The following is a 19,177-nucleotide window of genomic DNA, read 5'->3' on the forward strand; positions in this document are numbered from 1 at the left end:
GGTGAATATCAAAATCCAGGAGAGGCAATTGGTCATCAACAGTGGTTAGAAAGAGAATAGTACAGGTTTAAAATGGGTACAAAATGTATTGCAACAATAGGCACAATTGCAAACTCAATTCTGTTAAGGTGTGATTTCGATAAGGCAAAAAGTCTAGAATGATGAAGAAAAGTGAGGCTATGGGCTCTTATCCATCGCTGCTAAAAAAACTAATATATGTAATTCAGTGCTACTTAGAGATGGCAAGGTGAGTCATTTAAGTTGCACCTTTTTATATCAAGGTAGTGCTGTTGCCAGAAGACCAAATTCTCGGACAAATTACAATTGGCTATTGAAAAGTGATGCTGATCTTTTGTTTAAATATGCTGCAGGTGAATAGGGAAAACATGAGGAATTTTCCAAATAACTTTAATCTTCACAGTTTCATCCCAGGGATAAGCCTCTTCCCATTGAACATCCTAGTGAGCAGAAATAAGGCAGAAGGGGGTATGTTGCGGATTTTGTATATACATAAATAATGATTTATATGTTGGCAGAAAGGGTAATCTGTGTCAATGGCAACAAAGTACCCTTTACTCTAACATATTGGTCTGTTCTCCCGATTTCAATGCGGGCAGACCTTTGGTGTAACAACGGTTGCTACTTCTCAATCTCTGCTGTGGTTACATGCATTTGATCACCTAATTTAGTGAGGGCCATTAGAGATTAACCTATATGTCCACCTTGTTAGATCTGGGGGTCTCTAGTTTGCAGAGGTAGGTACCACTGTCCAAATAGGGACCCTTGCTTCTAATCAGGGCAAGGGGGATATACTCTTTAGGTAACCCCTGCTCACCCGCTTGGTAGCTTGGCACAAGCAGACAGGCTTATCAAAAGCAATGTGTAAACTATTTGCACCAACACTCACAGTAACATAGTGAAAACAACACACATGGACTCCAGACCACTTTAGAAAAATAAAGCATCTTTATCTAAATTACACAAGACCAAAATGACAAAAATCCAACATACACAGTTCAAGAATATGATTTTCAAAGAGTTCAGAGGTTTGCAATAAAATAATCCACAGTTCTGTCACGTTTAACCCAAAGTACCTGTAGATGCGACAAAAGTTGCAAATGGGAGCTGCAGCATTGAAAAACAAGCAATGCGTCACTCCTGAGACCCTGGGGAGGCGATGTGAAAGCCCTGCTGGACGCAGCTGGTGTGTTGCGACAAATCTGGTCTGTATGGGGATGGATGCAATACCTTGTATGGATTCCTGTGCGCAGGTTCGGTAGGAAGCGTCTCACACAGGCACAATGCGACAATCTTCGGGACAGCGACGACATCAGGTGTGGTGTGATGCGCAGCGCTGCCTGGATCTGCTCCTATCGCGACCCCTTGATGTGATGGATCTGTGGCAATGATCGTAGTGACGTGATGCAGTCCGTAAGCAAGCGGTGCGACGATCTCACCCAGCTACGACATGCTCTGCGACGATACTCGCAGCAAGAGGAAACTTCCCGCACTGGGGCGAAGCATTCCGCAAGCGAACGATGCGTCGGTTCTTGCAGCGGCAACAGGCGCTGCGACGATCTCGATCTTCATAGCGGCAGAAATTTTCTCGCACTGTGGGGGATGCGCTCCGCAAGCAAGCAATGCATAAAAATTGCAGAGTTTCATCTTTTCTCCTAGTCCAGCTTCCCAAACAGCAGGCAACAACTTCCAGAGGCCCCACAATTGGATCAATCACTCTAGGAAGGGCAGAACTCACTCAGCAGGGTTCAGGGGGGAAGCTGAGGGTGAAGTCCTTTTGTTCCTGGGACTTCTTAACAGGAGGCCAGCTCTCCTCAGGTCCTTAGAGATCTCTTCAAGCGAGAGGGCACAGCACACAACAAAGTCCTTCCTCTCTCCTTGGCAGCAAAGCAACTGCAGGTCAGTCCAGAAGCACACAGCAGGACAGTCCTTCCTCTTCATTCTTCCAGCTTTCTCCTTGGCAGAGGTTCCTTCTTGATTCCCGGATGATCTAATTTTCTGTAGTCTGGGTAGCCCTTTTTATACCAGTTTTTCCTTTGTTCTCTAGAGGCAGAGAGGCCTTGGCATGGTCAGAACCAGTTCAGCTCAGTTACTGAGCAATTTGTTTTTCTGTCTTCTCCTCTTCTTTCAGAGAGAGGGGCAGGATTGTCAGCCGCCGAGCAGGAGGTGGAGCCAGCATTGTGGAATGCAGGCATAGCCCTATTCAGGCCCAGGTGCTATCCCCTCCTACCGCTCAAGATGCAGATGCAGTCATTCAGCATAGGGCTGACTAATCTCACACAGGCACGATGCGTTGATCTTCGGGATGGCGATGATCTCAGGTGCTGCGGCAATGCGCAGCTTCGATCTTCTCCTCTCGCAGCCCCTCAATGCGATGGCTCTGCGATAATGTTCGCAGAGACGTGATGCGGTCCACAAGCTAACGGTGCAACGATATCACAAGCTCTGCGATGATACTCACAACAACAGAAAACTTCCCACACTGGGTTAATGCATTCCGCAAGTGAACAATGCATTGGTTCTTGCAGCGGTAACAGGCGCTGCTACGATCTCGATCTTCGCGGCGGCAGGAATTTCCTCACACTGTCGGGGATGCGCTCCGCAAGCAAGCGATCCATGAAAATTGCAGAGTTTCTTCTTTTATCTTTGTCCAGCTTTCCAAACAGCAGGCAACAACTTCCAGAGGCCCCACAATTGGATCAAGCACTATAGGAAAGGCAGAACTCACTCAGCAGAGTTCAGGGAGGAAGCTGGGGGTGAAGTCATTTTGTTCCTGGGACTTCTTAACAGGAGGCCAGCTCTCCTCAGGCCCTTGGAGATCTCTTTAAGCAAGGAGACACATCACACAGCAATGTCCTTCCCCTCTCCTTGGCAGCAAAGCAACTGCAGGTCAGTCCACAAGCACACAGCAGGACAGTCCTTCCTCTTCAGTATTCCAGCTTTCTCCTCAGCAGAGGTTCCTTCTTGATTCCAGTCTCCAGGATGATCTAATTTTCTGTAGTCTGGGTACCCTTTTTATACCAGTTTTTCCTTTGTTCTCTAGAGGCTGAGAGGCCTTGGCATGGTCAGAACCAGTTCAGGTCAGTTCCTGAGCACTTTGTTTTTCTGTCTTCTCCTCTACTTTCAGAGAGAGGGCCAGGGTCATCAGCGGTCCAGCAGCAGGTGGAGCCAGAATTGTGGGAGGCAGGCACAACCCTATTTAGGCCCAGGTGCCATCCCCTCCCACCACTCAAAATACAGATACAGTCATTCAGCCTAAGTCAGACTCATCCAACCTTCTGGGGGGTCCCTAGCCCCTGTCACACACAAACCAGACAGTCATTTCACAAACAGGCCAAGGCACACAGAAAGGTCAGACAGGAGAACAGCCACCTTCTAAAGAGCTGTTCTCAAACACAGGATTTAAAAAACATCCTTTTTAAAAGATGTGTTATTAAGTTCAGGAATACCAGCCTTTAATTTCCTATCTTCCTCCTATGGGAATATATGCAGGTAAACATTATACTCAGCATTCCCTATTATAGCCTTTGGGGAAGATAACCCTCTCAATAGTGAAAAATGAAAATGGCTGTAATTCACTACCAGAGCATGTCTCACACACCAGTACATGCTCTACCTTTCATATACACTGCACCCTGCCAAGGGGGGGGGTACCTAGAGCCTTCTATAGGGGTGTCCAATGTATACGGAAAGGGAAGGGTTAGGCCTGGCCAGTGTGGACACTGGCCAGGGCAGCATGGCAGTTGGCAACTGCACGCAGGCACTGTGGTGGCAGGTCTGAGACACCATTTTAGGGCTACTCATGTGGGTGGCACAATCAGTGCTGCATGCCCACTAGTAGCATTTGAATCACCTGCCCTGACACACTCAGTCACTTTACTAGGGACCTCCTGGTAATACAAATATGCCAATCATGGATAACCAATCACAAAAACAATTTATACAGAGAGCATTTGCACTTTAGCACTGAACAGCAGTGGTAAAGTGCCAAGAGTCCTATTGCCAATAACCACAGGTCAGGAAAAATAAGGGAGGCAGAAGCCAAGAATTTGCGGATAACGCTGCAAAAAAGTCCATTTCCAACACAACCCCTTTCCAGCCTAAAGCCAGTGTAGACCAAATGATACCTCAATGGGATTCCCTGCTTAGGGCAATAGAACATGGAAGCTGGCCCAAACAGCAGAGTACTATTCCTGTTCTACGCCTTCCTGAACCCAGTTGAATCACTCCATCCATACTATCAGGGTACACCAAGCCAATCCATTTGGAACCCTTCTCCTCACCTGTGGACACCATATGTGCAGCACCTAAACTTACTTGCTCACTGGTGTGTCCCAACGGACAGACAGCAAGCCACAGTGGCCACCGACAGTGGTCAGGGACGAGACTCAGGCCTTATACCTCTCAGGACTCTCAGAAACCTTGTGGCGTCAGAGGGTAGGGGACATTAGCCCCAGTTGCTCAGCACCCTTTGTCCACTCTCCCTCTTGTCAGGTCGGGTCTGACATCCTGGCACTGACACACCAGTCCCGGACCTGTGTCTGGTGGCTGGACAGGAGGCTGGGGTGAGCTTCCCCACACCCGGTTCTCCTCTTCCTTGGGGCTCTGTACCCTCCCTCCTGGAGTGGTACCTCCATTTAGGATAGTCAGGGCACCTGTGGCATGTATCCTGCACCATTCACTCACCAGTTCAAGGGTTCTATCCTGTAACTGACCCTCCAACCTAGGGTATAAATCCTCCAGGCGAACCACGGTCAGAGACGTGGACTCCCTCCCTTTGCACCCCCTTCCAGAGTTATGCACCCCCCACTTGGAGTGGTACCCCTAGAAGACAAACTGGTAGGGACACGGCTTACAGATGTCCCTCCCTCCAGGTCAGGCAAAACCTGAACCTGGCTTCCAAACCCAGGGACCAACCCCAGTGGTTGAACATTTGCCTGGCACACCAGGACTTTTGGGGACTCACACAGTACCCACCAGGCCAACACAACGGTATAGCCCAGTCCACCCCCAGGGTGTGACTCCTGCCCCCCTTCCAGGGGCAAACCTGTCCACCAGGACAGCCAGCCACAGGGGCCACTGACGGCTGTCAGTGAGGAGAGCCAGGCCACATGCCTGTCAGGCCTCACTAACCTCTGTTGCATCAGAGAGTGGGGGGCAGTAGCCCCAGATACCTTGTACCTTTCCTCCACTCTACCGCTTGCCAGGTCAGGTAGGGCATCCAGACACTGGTCCGCCTGCCCCAGGCCTGTACCCTCAGACTGACCAGAGGTCTCGGGCAAAGCTCTCCTTCCCCTACCTCTCCTTCTGGGGTCCTGCCCTCTCCTCCCAGGAGAGTCACCCTCAGAACACAACTCTCCCACCATTTCAGGACCTCTCTCCAGCAACTGGTCTCCCAACCTAGGGTTTAAACCCTCAGGTTGCACCTCCCTCTGTACCCCCTTCCAGAGGGCTGTACCCCCTAACTGGGGTGGTACCCCTGGAAGCAATACCGGTCAGGACACTGCTTACAGATATCCTTCCCTCTAGGTCAGGCAGATCCTGAACCTGGCCTCCCAACCCAGGGACCAGTACCTGTGGTTGTGCACTTGCCCGGGGCATCAGGACTTAATTGGGAACAATAATGCCCCCCCAAGGGTGACACACAACTCAGGTGTCATGTGACAGTCTGCCTGGTGCAGATCTCCCCACCCCTGTCCATCTGACAGCACGGGAAGATCCCCCAGGACAGAAGTGAGGTCGCCATGGTCCCTCACGGGTGACTCTGCCCTTCTGGCTGGCCCCTGGCCCACTGGTTCTCCCACTGGGGACTCCTTCCCCCTCTCACCCCTCAGTCTGGACTTCTGCACCCTCCCAACTGGAGTGGCACTGCCAGACACCAGAACTGATGGAGGCCTGGTTACAGGCACTGCCTGTTCACTAGACACTAGGAGATCCTCCTCAAATGGCCTAAAAGCACCCTCTAGGCCCCCAACCTGGTGTTCTCTTAAGGAACCCTCCAGGCCCTGAGACTGGGTTTCCGGCACCTTGGGATACGCAGTCCCACACTCACTCCTTCCCCACTGAGACAGGACATGAGCCCCTACACCCCTCCCACTACACTGGGACCTACTTGGGCTACTCTGAACCTCTTCCACCTCACAGGTCTGGAAGATATCTGCGCCACTCCGTTTGGGATCACTCCCCAATGCCTCTTCAGACCCTCAGGAATCCACCAAAAGGTCTGCCTCCGACGCAAGCTCTCTGGAATCAGAGAACTCACACTCCACCGGGTGCTGGCATCGCTCTGGAAAACAGGGACTTAAAATATGCTCTCCAACAAATGAATCACACAGCCCCCCACAGTTGTTAGCCAAGCTACCCTTTGCCTCACCCTCCAGTACCTCACACAAGTACCCCACACCACTCTCCTGAGACTGGCAAGACTGTATCTGACTGTCTCTGTCACACAACCCTTACTCTTTTGGGCGGTCTTCACACTCACACACCAAGGTTTCTACCATGGGGGAACCCCTCTCCCTGCACCTCTAATCTAGAGTCAGCAGAGCATCCCTCCCATCACTAGGAATATGATCCCCGGTGTCAGTCCCCCAGTCTACTTCAGGAACACTACACACCACTGGAACTATATCATAAACCTGAACCCCCTTGTGTATGTCAACGCCCTCCCTCAAGTTAAACGCCACATCTCTGGGTGTTTGTACCTTTCTCTCAGCACTGGAAACTACCATCTTGCTGCCACCATCTGAGCTGGACTCCACCTCCAACTCAGCAACGCTCACCTCTTGAGCTACCCATTTTTCTTCTTCAGCTGAGACACTCATGGCCTCAAGCCGCTCGAGCTCCAAATCAAGCTCCCTCATTCCTAATTCGGGTGCCAAGGTCAATTTGAAATTTTTCCAAGGTATATATCTTCTTGCGCTTCTCTGCCATCCTTTCCATTTCTTTCTCTACTTCCAATGGCTTTATCTGGATTCTCATCACTTCCAATTCATGATCCCTAACCCTTTGGTTTTCCTCCAACTCCTCTGGGGAAAAACTTCTAGCGGAATGGTTGTAGCCAGCCCTGGAGGCTGCTCTGGACCCAGACAGATCCTGTGACCTGAAACCATCCCCTTTTGCATCCTCATCCACTTCTGCACCATCTGTCTCTCCAGCCTCTTTGGTCTCCCTCCAGGCCCTTAAGGCCTTATGAAGCTCCTTTTTCTTGGAGCGGCGCTTCGGGGTACATTCAAAGCTCCTGCAGAACTGCTTGAGTTCACATACTTTGTAATCACTTAACATTTCCATATCAAACTCCAGTTCCACAACCTCACTTGCTGGTTTACCATTCTGAGACATGATGTGTCGATACTATCAGGGTTACGATCAAAAATAGAACCAAAAATCAAAACACAGTGCAGACCACTATGCAACCACATAGTAGTCTGCACTAAACTAGTGATGTACACCAATTACTGTGGGTCAAGTGCAAATACAAGTTCAAATCCTCACAACTGACCACTAATGTTATATCTCAGGGTCTCTAGTTGGCAGAGGTAGGTTCCACTGCCCAAATAGGGACCCTTGCTTCTAGTCAGGGCAAAGGGGATACACACTTTAGATAACCCCTGCTCACCCTTCTTGGTAGCTTGGCACGAGCAGACAGGCTTATCAAAGGCAATATGTAAAGTATTTGTACCAACACTCACAGTAACACAGTAAAAAAACACCAAAAATGGACTCCACACCAGTTTAGAAAAATAAAGTATCCTTATCTAAACTGTACAAGACCAAAATGACAAAAATCCAACATACACGGTTCAATAATATGATTTTCAAAGAGTTCTAGGGTTTGCGTTAAAATAATCCACAGTTGCGTCACGTTTAGCCCAAAGTACCAGTAGATGCGACAAAAGTTTCATCCAAATGGAAGCTGCAGCTTTGAAAAACAAGCGATGCGTCACTCCTGAGACCCTAGGGAGGTGATGCGACAGCCCCGCTGGACGCAGCTGGCATGGTGCAACGAATCCGGTCTGTATGGGAAGGGATGCAATACCTTGTATGGCTTCCGGTGCGCACGTTCGGTAGGAAGCGTCTCACACAGGCACAATGCGACAATCTTCGGGACAGTGACAATATTAGGTGTGGTGTGATGCGCAGCGCTGCCTGGATCTGCTCCTCTCGCGACCCCTCGATGTGATGGCTCTGCGACAATGTTCGCAGCGACGTGATGCAGTCCGCAAGCAAGCGGTGCGACGATCTCACCCAGCTACGACAGGCTCTGCGACAATACTCGCAGCAACAGGAAACTTCCCACACTGGGCGATGCATTCTGCAAGCGAACGATGCGTCGGTTCTTGCAGCGACAACAGGCGCTGCGACGATCTCGATCTTCGCGGCCGCAGAAATGTTCTCGCGCTGTGGGGGATGCGCTCCGCAAGCGAGCGATGCATAAAAATTGCAGAGTTTCATCTTTTCTCCTTGTCCAGCTTCCCAAACAGCAGGCAACAACTTCCAGAGGCCCCACAATTGGATCAAGCACTCTAGGAAGGGCAGAACTCACTCAACAGAGTTCAGGGGGGAAGCTGAGGGTGAACTCCTTTTGTTCCTGGGACGTCTTAACAGGAAGCCAGCTCTCCTCAGGTCCTTAGGGTTCTCTTCAAGCAAGGGGGCACAGCACACAACAAAGTCGTTCCCCTCTCCTTGGCAGCAAAGCAACTGCAGGTCAGTCCAGAAGCACCTAGCAGGACAGTCCTTTTTCTTCATTCTTCCAGCTTTCTCCTTGGCAGAGGTTCCTTCTTGATTCCAGGATGATCTAATTGTCTGTTGTCTGGGTATCCCTTTCTATACCAGTTTTTCCTTTGTTCTCTAGAGGCAGAGAGGCCTTGGCATGGTCAGAACCAGTTCCTCTCAGTTACTGAGCACTTTGTTTTTCAGTCTTCTCCTCTTCTTTCAGAGAGAGGGGCAGGGTAGTCAGCCGCCGAGCAGCAGGTGGAGCCAGCATTGTGGAAGGCAGGCCGCAGAAATGTTCTCGCGCTGTGCGGGATGCGCTCCGCAAGCGAGCGATGCATAAAAATTGCAGAGTTTCATCTTTTCTCCTTGTCCAGCTTCCCAAACAGCAGGCAACAACTTCCAGAGGCCCCACAATTGGATCAAGCACTCTAGGAAGGGCAGAACTCACTCAACAGAGTTCAGGGGGGAAGCTGAGGGTGAACTCCTTTTGTTTCTGGGACGTCTTAACAGGAAGCCAGCTCTCCTCAGGTCCTTAGGGTTCTCTTCAAGCAAGGGGGCACAGCACACAACAAAGTCGTTCCCCTCTCCTTGGCAGCAAAGCAACTGCAGGTCAGTCCAGAAGCACCTAGCAGGACAGTCCTTTTTCTTCATTCTTCCAGCTTTCTCCTTGGCAGAGGTTCCTTCTTGATTCCAGGATGATCTAATTGTCTGTTGTCTGGGTATCCCTTTCTATACCAGTTTTTCCTTTGTTCTCTAGAGGCAGAGAGGCCTTGGCATGGTCAGAACCAGTTCTTCTCAGTTACTGAGCACTTTGTTTTTCAGTCTTCTCCTCTTCTTTCAGAGAGAGGGGCAGGGTAGTCAGCCGCCGAGCAGCAGGTGGAGCCAGCATTGTGGAAGGCAGGCACAGCCCTATTCAGGCCCATGTGCTATCCCCTCCCACCATTCAAAATGCCGATGCAGTCATTCAGCCTAAGGCTGACTAATCCAACCTCCTGGGGGCTTCCCAACCCCTGTCACTCACAAACCAGATAGTCCATTCACAAACAGGCCACGGCACACAGAAAGGTCAGACAAGAGAACAGCAACTTTCTAAAAGTGCTGTTCTCAAACACAAGATTTAAAATCATCCTTCCTAAAAGATGTGTTATTAAATTCTGAGTTCAGGGATGCCAGACTTTAATTTTATATCTTCCTCCCATGGGAAGGTATGCAGGTAAACATTATACTCACCATTCTCCATTATAGCCTATGAGCAAGATGACCCTCTCAATAGTGAAAAACGAAAATGACTGTAATTTACTACCAGAGCATGTCACACACACCAGTACATGCTCTACCTTTCATATACACTGCACCCTGCCCAGGGGGGTACCTAGGGCCTTCTATGTGGGTGTCCAATGGGTACAGAAAGGGAAGGGTTAAGCCTTGCCAGTGTGGACACTGGTTAGGGCAGCATGGCAGATGGCAACTGCACACAGGCATTGCGGTGGCAGGCCTGAGACACCATTTTTGGGCAACTCATGTGGGTGGCACAATCAGTGCTGCAGGCCCACTAGTAGCATTTGAATCACCTGCCCTGGCACACTCAGTGCACCTTACTGTGGACTTCCTGGTAATACAAATATTCCAATCATGGATAACCAATCACAGCAACAATTTATACAGAGAGCATATGCACTTCAGCAATGAACAGCAGTGGTAAAGTGCTCAGAGTCCTATTGCCAACAACCACAGGTCAGGAAAAATAAGGGAGGCATAAGCAAAAAGTTTGGGGATACCCCTGCACAAAGGGCCATTTCCAACACATCTGACATATTTAAATAGGCAGACATACCTGGTCAGTTGACATTGCCTGTCACTACCAGGAAATCCCTGATGGTGATGGCCAGTGAAAACTGAAAAATGCCCTTTTTGCTATGAGAGATAATTCCCATGGTGAGGGGGGAAATGTCTATTATTTTCTAAATCAAAATCCCACTTTGGGGTTTTGATTTTAAAAATAAAATGTTTAATTAGCTTTGCCTTATGGCTGTGTCGTTTTTGTCAGAGCATATGGCAAAGTTACACTACATTTGGGAGGAACCTGTATCTGCTTGAAATGCCCGCCAGCCCAACAGACATTTAAAAATGTGGTCAGTGGTCTGTCTTTTTTTAGAATGGCACAAATGTTTTGTGCTCTGGTGGCTGAAAGACAATGGCTGTGCATTAAACTTGAACCATGACTGTGGTTCCTCTAAACGCACAGGTCACTGCTTAGCTGTTAGTGATCTCTAAATATGGCAGTCTACTGAACTTCAGTGTGGCAATGTAATGTCATCCACCACACTGATGTGCAGAGCTAAGACCTTCATGCTCTTTATCAGCCAAAAAAAATATGATTTGTAAGTACATATCCAATAGAAAGATCTTGAATGGACTAGCAGTAAATGTGGCAACCAACTCTTTCTCTACATCAAAGAGACCAACAGTGAAGAGCAATGGTAAAGAAAATGTGTTTCTTTCATCTAAAAAAATAAAAACACACCGTGGAGTGCATGATTGCATTTAAATAACACAAATTCCATCTTTCTATAGATGTTTCTTTCCCAGCTATCATAACCATTTACCAGTAGTAAATGTTGTAATGTTTTTCTTTATAAATACAGCATGCAGTCACAGCATGTTTCACATAGAGATTCATGCAATCATTCAAAATAGCTCTTTCATTCACTGAGTTGTTTATTTCTTCCACAGAGCACCTGTAAAATTGTTATGTATTTATCTCAACATGGCCTGTATCTGCTGCCCATGAAGCCAATCATGGTTTTCTATATATTTTCCCCATAACTTGTACTAGCATTTATACTGTGATTCCTCGTTTTTTAATTCAATGCTGATAGACTTGTAAAGTACAGATCATTTGAGTGGCTGCAGTGTACATTGGGTTGCCTATGATTCAAAAATGATTTTCAAAAAGTGATTGTCACTTATGTCTATATGTGAATTTTAGAGTAGGTGAGCGTGAAAATGTGCACTGCAGTGAGATGTAAACATAGGTCCACTTGTCTGGTTTTAAGGTGAGTGGGTCAGGTGAAATAATGACTGCTATGCTTGCCTCCCAATTTGTATGTAATGTTTACAGCCTGATGTTTACCATGATGGACATTACAATATAAGCTTTTACAATGCAGGTAAGTACAGCAATGTCCATTTGAAAGCATATTACAATGCAGGCCTTTACAACACAGCTATTTTATTTTATTTTTTAAAATATTTTAATTTTTCCCTGTGCAAAGACTGAGTTAATTTGTAAAGTGGTGATGTCTCTCCAAGACTGAACGCAATTGCCATAACAAAATCATCTGTTGATGACTTCAACTCAGAGAAAACTGCAGGGTAGTGTATGACAAAAAGACAAGAGTGCTATGAGTATAGTGAGAGTGTGGGTCGATACATTGCTGTTAGTGTTAGGCAACAGGTAACTATGGGGCACATAAGGCAGGTAAAGAATATGCAGGGTGTAATGGTCATGGAACCAGCCAAAATTAGGGAAGCTTTTAGGGAATTCTATGAAGAACTCTAGAAGGCCCCTCAGGTAGGGGATAATGATAGAATAAGGGAACAACTGGTATTCACACCATTGGTGAGTCTCACACAGGATGAGAGCCTTCCCCTAGCAGCAGATGTATCTCTGGAGAAATTCTAGCTCTGTGACGCTTACTGGAGGTACCTGGTGGGCTAGTTAGCCCCCTGGGATACCCAGGATCCAAGGGGAATTAATCCCTTAAATAAAAACCCGCCAGGGGGCGCATTTGCACAGTGGTGAAGGGAGGGGGCGTGGCCTGATGTGACATGTGTGTCCTTATCCAATCACTCTGCCAAAACCCAAGCACTTATAAATTCACCATGCACTCTCCTTATAGCACTCTAATCATCCAGTCACTACTCATGCACTCATTCAATGACCCATGCACTAACTCATGCACTGCTACAATACCCTGAGCACTACCCATGCAGTCCAGCCATCGCCCTGTCAGTACCCATGCACTCCTCCAATCACCCGGCGAGCACCATTTACCTATCCAATCACTCCGCCAAAACCCAGGCAATCATAACTTCATTATGCACTGTCTTTGCCGTACTTTAATCATCCAATCAGGACCCATGTACTTATGCAATGACCCAGGCACTAACACATGCACTTCTTCAATCCTATGAGCACTACCCATGCAGTCCAGTCATCGCCCTGCCAGTACCTATGCACTCTTTCAATCACCCAGCCAGCAGCATGTACTTATCCAATCACTCCACCAAAACACACGCACCTATAAATTCACCATGTACTCTCATTGCAGTACTCTAATCTTCCATTCAGTACCCATGCACTTATGGAGTGACCCAGGCACTAACGCAAGCACTGCTACATTGCCCTCTGCACTACCCGTGCAGACCTCTAATCACCTACACAGTACTCATTCACTGCTCCAATTACCCGGGTTGTACCCATGCACTCCAGAAAACCCTCTGTCACTACCCAAGCACTCCTCAAATCAAACTGCCAGTGACCGTCTATCCCTGTTGCGCATGCTGCCGAAGGTTCTTCCTCTACTCCCAAAAGATACTCGATCTCTTGTAGTGAGAAATATAATTCTGAGTAGACTGGACTACTGCAACTCACTGTACTTGGGAGCACCACAATATATTGCGCAGGGGTTGCAGAGAGTCCAGTGCATGGCAGCAAAATTGGTGCTGAACAGACAGCGTGGGTCATTGACGACGGTGGCCCTGAGAGATCTTCACTGGCTGCCTATCAAGGAGAGAGTCTGTTTTAAATCTCTTTGTATTGTCTACAGAGCAGCACATGGCCAGGGCCCAGTTCCCCTGCAGGAGCTATTTCCCTGGTATAATCCTGGGAGACAGCTCCGCTCCTCAACTGCAAATCTGATTACAACTTCTAGATTTAAGAGATCTCGGATGGGGGCAGAGCCTTTGGCGTGGCTGCCTCGCGCCTATGGAATGAGCTGCCCCAGAACCTTAGGCCAATTCTCTGACCTGCTTTCGGAGGAACTTGAAAACTTGTCTATTTCCAAAGGAGGGTCGGTAGTCTCTTTTACTGACAATTTGACTCTGCTGTGGTGGTTATTCATCTTTCTAAGCGCCAGGATACCAGTAGGGTGGCAGTTTTGCGCTAAATAAGTTTCAAATTCATTCATTCAAATCACCCATCCAGCATCATGTACTTATCCAATCACTCCACCAAAACCCAAGCAGTTATAAAATCACCATGCACTGTCCATGCAGCACTCTAATCATCCACTCCCTACCCATGTACTCAAGCAGTGACCCAGGCACTAACTCATGGCAAAAACAGAGGAGGTCATGCTAATCACAGGGGTACCCCAATGCATAGTGTTCCCTAGTGTACGTAGGTGTTTTTACTGTATTATAAGTGTTTTTTAGCATAGCACTCGCTTATGGTACTGGTTAGTCAGAGTCAGTTACCACCAGTACCCGTCAGTAAAAAGTTGGGGGCACATGAGGACTTTCTGCTCCTCTGTTGGTTCTTTCTGCTCATCTCTTGCTTCTTCCTGCACTTTTCTTAATCTTTCTGGACTTCTATTGCCTCTTTCGGCATTTGTATTGCTTCTTTCTGCGCTTTTCTTTCTCTTTCTTCACATGTTCTTCACATGTTTATGTGCAGGAAGGTGTCCCTTCCTGCACATAAACAATCAGTAATAGCGCTTTGTAATTTCTGTGTGTGCTGCTGAATGCAGCACACATAAATGCTGCCCAACGTTATTTTTTCAATGATTGTTTATGTGCAGGAAGGGACACCTTCCGGCAAAAAAACAATCAACAGCAATTTGCTGTTCCTATGTGTGCTGCCCAATGCAGCACACATGGAAACAGCAAAAAATGAAGAGAAATAAAGCATTTCTCCTCATTTTGCCTGTTTAAAACCAGGTTTTCCCTGGTCTTAATTTTGGTGCTTCCTCCTATTTATGCCTCTCTTAGGGGGCAGCATAAAAATGAGTGTGTGCTGTTGTGGAACGGCCACCCGAACATCCATTGCCCTCCCTTTTCACACTGAGTGTAGCATGTAAGGGTGCGTTAAGTGGCTTAACACTGCCTTGTAAATAAGGCGAAGCCCATGTTGCCAAAACAACATCTGAAAAAGTGACGTTGTGGTGGCGATAGGGGCTTGTAAATATGTCCCCAAGTGTTTTTAGGCTTCAAGGCACCAAGTGACCAAGGTGGCGTGATTCAAAGGATTAATCATCAAGAGCGACAAAAGGCATGGGGAGACCTGGGATGGGTTGTGGAGGCAGTCCGTGTAGCAGCGGATGGAGCTTGTGACCTCCCTGAGAACCCCTGTATATTTTCCAATCCTGTTGCAGTTATGCTTGACCTCACTAGCCACATACCCTGAGAAGCACCCTCACGCGCAATGTGTACAAGAGCGAAAATCCAACTGTAATTTTCTCATGTAAATGTCTTCTCTGCACTACAAGAGAAGGGCTCAACCTACATTCCTGGCACCAGTGAAGTGACTTTCAAGGGAGGTTTCGATGCTGGGGTCTTGAGGTTCTGAAGACAAACTCCAGGTGAATTGCCAAACTCAACTGTTGAAGGAGACAGATGCTAAAGAATTGACAGTCCAGAGGTACTTTCAGCCAGCCTTCGGGGTAGAATTCAACTAATGCAGTCTCAATAATCCATTAACATCTGATTCATCACCAGATATTATCAGTTTTCAGGGGGATAGCCAAGCAGCGGATCTAACTGATAAGCTTGCTGCTGACTTAGTGAAGTTCTCCACTACACTTGCCTCAAGTCTAGTTATTCAGCTGTCTACCAAATTTGGACCCCTCATTCTTGCCAGCACCTCTCCCACACAATCTCTTGGTACACCTCCCAGGCCCAAAAAGTTGTCAATATCTTTTGTTTACTGTCCCTGGCTCTAAGTAAGCACTGAGGGCGGAGGTTGACCAAGGGGCTGGTCAGACTAAGTGATGACATAATTCATATACTATTGTTCTGTAGATATTATGATATTCCGCGCAAACGTTGGATTGTTCCCATATTAAGAACTATGAGACTTCGACAGTGCCGTCCTGCTTTCCTAATGCTTCAATTATTAGATAATGAACTACATGCTAAATCTGCTGCCTGTTTCTTGAAATTTTGTGTAAACCACCGTGGTAATCTTAACCATAATTAACTGTTGTATTATGTACGCATTGAAATATGTTGTTTTATAATTGCTCTTTTTAAACATGTTTTATTTGTACTTTTATGGTTTTCTATGCATTATGGAAGCCGAATAAAGATGGTTTTGCTTTGATTTTGACATTAGTGAAGCCAGAGAGTACCTTATTGATTCATGTGCAGCAGTTCTCTCTAGTTAATACCATGGAATACTCAGCCTCACTCATGAGAGTGGAAACTCCATGTTGGGAAGGAGATAAATCAGTCTTGGATCCTAATCTCATACAGCTCAGCTTTTTCTTACAGACCCGATGCCTCTGACTCATATGGCCCAATCCCTGCAAATTGAAGCAATTCTAGAGGAAATACCGGCCAAAATTAGGGAGATGAAAATCTCCCAAGAAAAGGCACTTCAGGAAACACGAGGCCAGCTGGGGCATATCAATATTAACATCCACCTACTCACTGCACAGGTCACACAACTTCAGCAAAGAGAGTCCATTCATGAAGATTTTAGGAAGAACATCCAAGACACTTCAACTTTGAAACTTGAATCTGAATTCACTGAGTTACAGTTTGAACTCAAAGACATCAAAAACACGTTGCGTTGTTCCAACCTGCGACTTATTGGAATCCCCATGAGCCAAGACAATGGTCAGAATCCCACCAAATTGATCTCAAAGCTAATTGCTAAGCATGCAATTCTTTTAATCTCCATCTAATTGTTAAGCATGTAATTACTGAGACAGCATCTACTGATATGAACTTACTTTTTCATGTGCTCATTGTTTTTTGAATTTCCAGTCCCCAAACTTTAAGTACCAATGAACTGTTTTAGTGAATTATGGTGATTTTCATGTAAATGAAAAGATTCTGGAAAAATGCTATAATAAAGTGTACCTCACCCCAGATAAATAATCTTTTGGAATTTTGGGTATTTGCTTTTAATTACAGCATGGTACTGCAAAGTGTTCAAATAAATGACAGATAACTTTAACCACATCGCTGCTGTGGTTATTTTTCCCCTGTGCTGGAAATCGGAATTCTCATGTATTCATGACGAGCTCAGCTCGTCATCAGCACAGCTCAACCGTGCCTCATGATGAGCTCACCTCGTCATGAGCATAGAAGGGGTTAAGAGTCAAAAGGCACCAGCAGGGATTGTCCAACAGTTAAAATTCAAGGTCCATTTTAAGGGCATTAATAGGATCTTCCACAGTGTTGAACACGCCAAGGGATTTTTTCAAGCTATCCAAAAGTCTGATGTGGTAAAAGGGATCATGCATCGGTGATGCAAGTGGTTGTGTATATCTACTTCTGTTTTCTTTATTTACATGGCGGTACAACAACCTATTCGGCAGAACTGCATCATATCACCAGCAGTTGCAGTCACCTGAGTACCATTTCTGGGAACTCATTAAGTGAAGGGTGGCCAAGGGAGAGGGAAGGTGGGCATTTTTGGGTGGGAGGGGATTTGCCTCATAGGGTGCCAGTGATGGGTTGGGCTTGTATGGTAGGTGGGTCTGGGAGGAGGATTAGGGTCACTGTAGTTCAGAGTAATTCAGGTAGGTAAGTCCGGAAGGTTTGTCTTTTCAAATCTGCCATCAATCTGTCGATGTAAGTTATTCAGCATGTAGGATCATAGGGGAAGGTAGAGTAAGCTTACAATGAGATATGAAACGATGGATTCTAGGTACTTGAGGATAGTATCCTGCAACACTAATGGCATAAATAGTCATACAACATTTCGGTCCACTTTGGTATGGTTCAAGTCTTCAAAAGCACATATCATTCTCCTTCAAGAGACCCATCTCAAAGCCTCTGCCTAGCAGCCTAGTGGCCCTGGATGTATTTCAAATTCCGACTATACATCCGCCAGCGCTGCTTTAAGGGGGTTCTGGTTTCATGAGACCTACCATATGAAGTACAACAGGTGCTAAGGGTTTCTAGGGGAAGGTGGATTTTGGTGAGTCCGGAATTCTATGAGCAGCTCATCCATAGTATTAGTTATTATGGCCCTATCGAAGATGATGATTTTTCTCTCAGTTAAATTCACAATCTCATGTGATCTCTAGAGGAGCTTGTTGTATTAGAGGGGACTTCAACACTATCCAGGATAATGAACTGCATTGCTCACATCCTAATTAGCAAAATAGGCTGAGGTCCTTGCATTGGTTGAATAAATTGTGCAGCGATTTTGCCTTATTGGATCCATGGCGGGTTATTCACACCCAAGGGACAGAATATACATGTTTCTCAAAATGGTATAACTATGCTTCAAGAATTGCATTTTTTTAAATTTCCCATCTGTGTAGCAGAATCAATTCAGGTATATTATCCAATCCCTTTACGGATCATTCAGTCTCGATTGTTGAAGTATCACTGAAGAATCAGAGTCCTCAACAGCCTCATTGGTGACTCAGCAGTTCATTATTAACTGACAAAAGCTTGGTTATGATTGTGTGATCTGTCATAGATCATCTTTTGAAGGAAATATAGACCCAGCTTTTTCTATTTCAGTTTGGGTGACTATCAAAGCATTTTTATGAGTGAGGCAATTTATTTTATGTCACAAATTAATGTACTTAGAAGGCAACAGGCTGCGGCTCTGCTGCATGAACTCAATCAGGCAACATTTACCTATTCCATGGTTCAAACACTGAATGCTAAAACCAAGGTCCAACAGGCATGCCAAAAATTTAAAGATTATTAAATGTCTAGGGAAATTGTTAATTAAAAAACTTGTTATCAGAATTATTATGAGGATAGCGAGCATGTAGGGCACTTTTTGGCATGGTCAGTCGAGAAAAAAAGGAATAACAATGTTATTAGGGCAATCTTTGATTAAGTAGAAGGCCAAGTGGTTACCCAGTCAGATTTGATAGGCAAAGTTTTTGTTGACCACTATACAAGGCTATATGCTTTAAGTAATAGTTTTCATCTTGTGCACATGGAGGAGTTATTGCATTTTATTCGGTTTCCAGCCCTGTCAAGTTACAAGCTACTGCTACAGCACATATTACCCTGGCCGAAGTGCAAGACGCAATCAATTCTTCCCTCAATGCTAAAGCCTGTGGGTGTGATGGCCTATTAATTGAAATATACAAGGTGTTTGAAGCCCTAGTGGCTAGGCTCTTAGCAATCCTTTTCAATGATATTCTGGAATGGTATGAGTTTTCCAGTTCATTTACAGAAGCAGTGATGATCAGTTTCCTGAAAAAAGATAAGGCCTCAGACAAATCAGACTCCTATCACC

Source organism: Lissotriton vulgaris, chromosome 4_1 (assembly GCF_964263255.1).
Source record: "Lissotriton vulgaris chromosome 4_1, aLisVul1.2, whole genome shotgun sequence".
NCBI lineage: Eukaryota > Metazoa > Chordata > Amphibia > Caudata > Salamandridae > Lissotriton > Lissotriton vulgaris.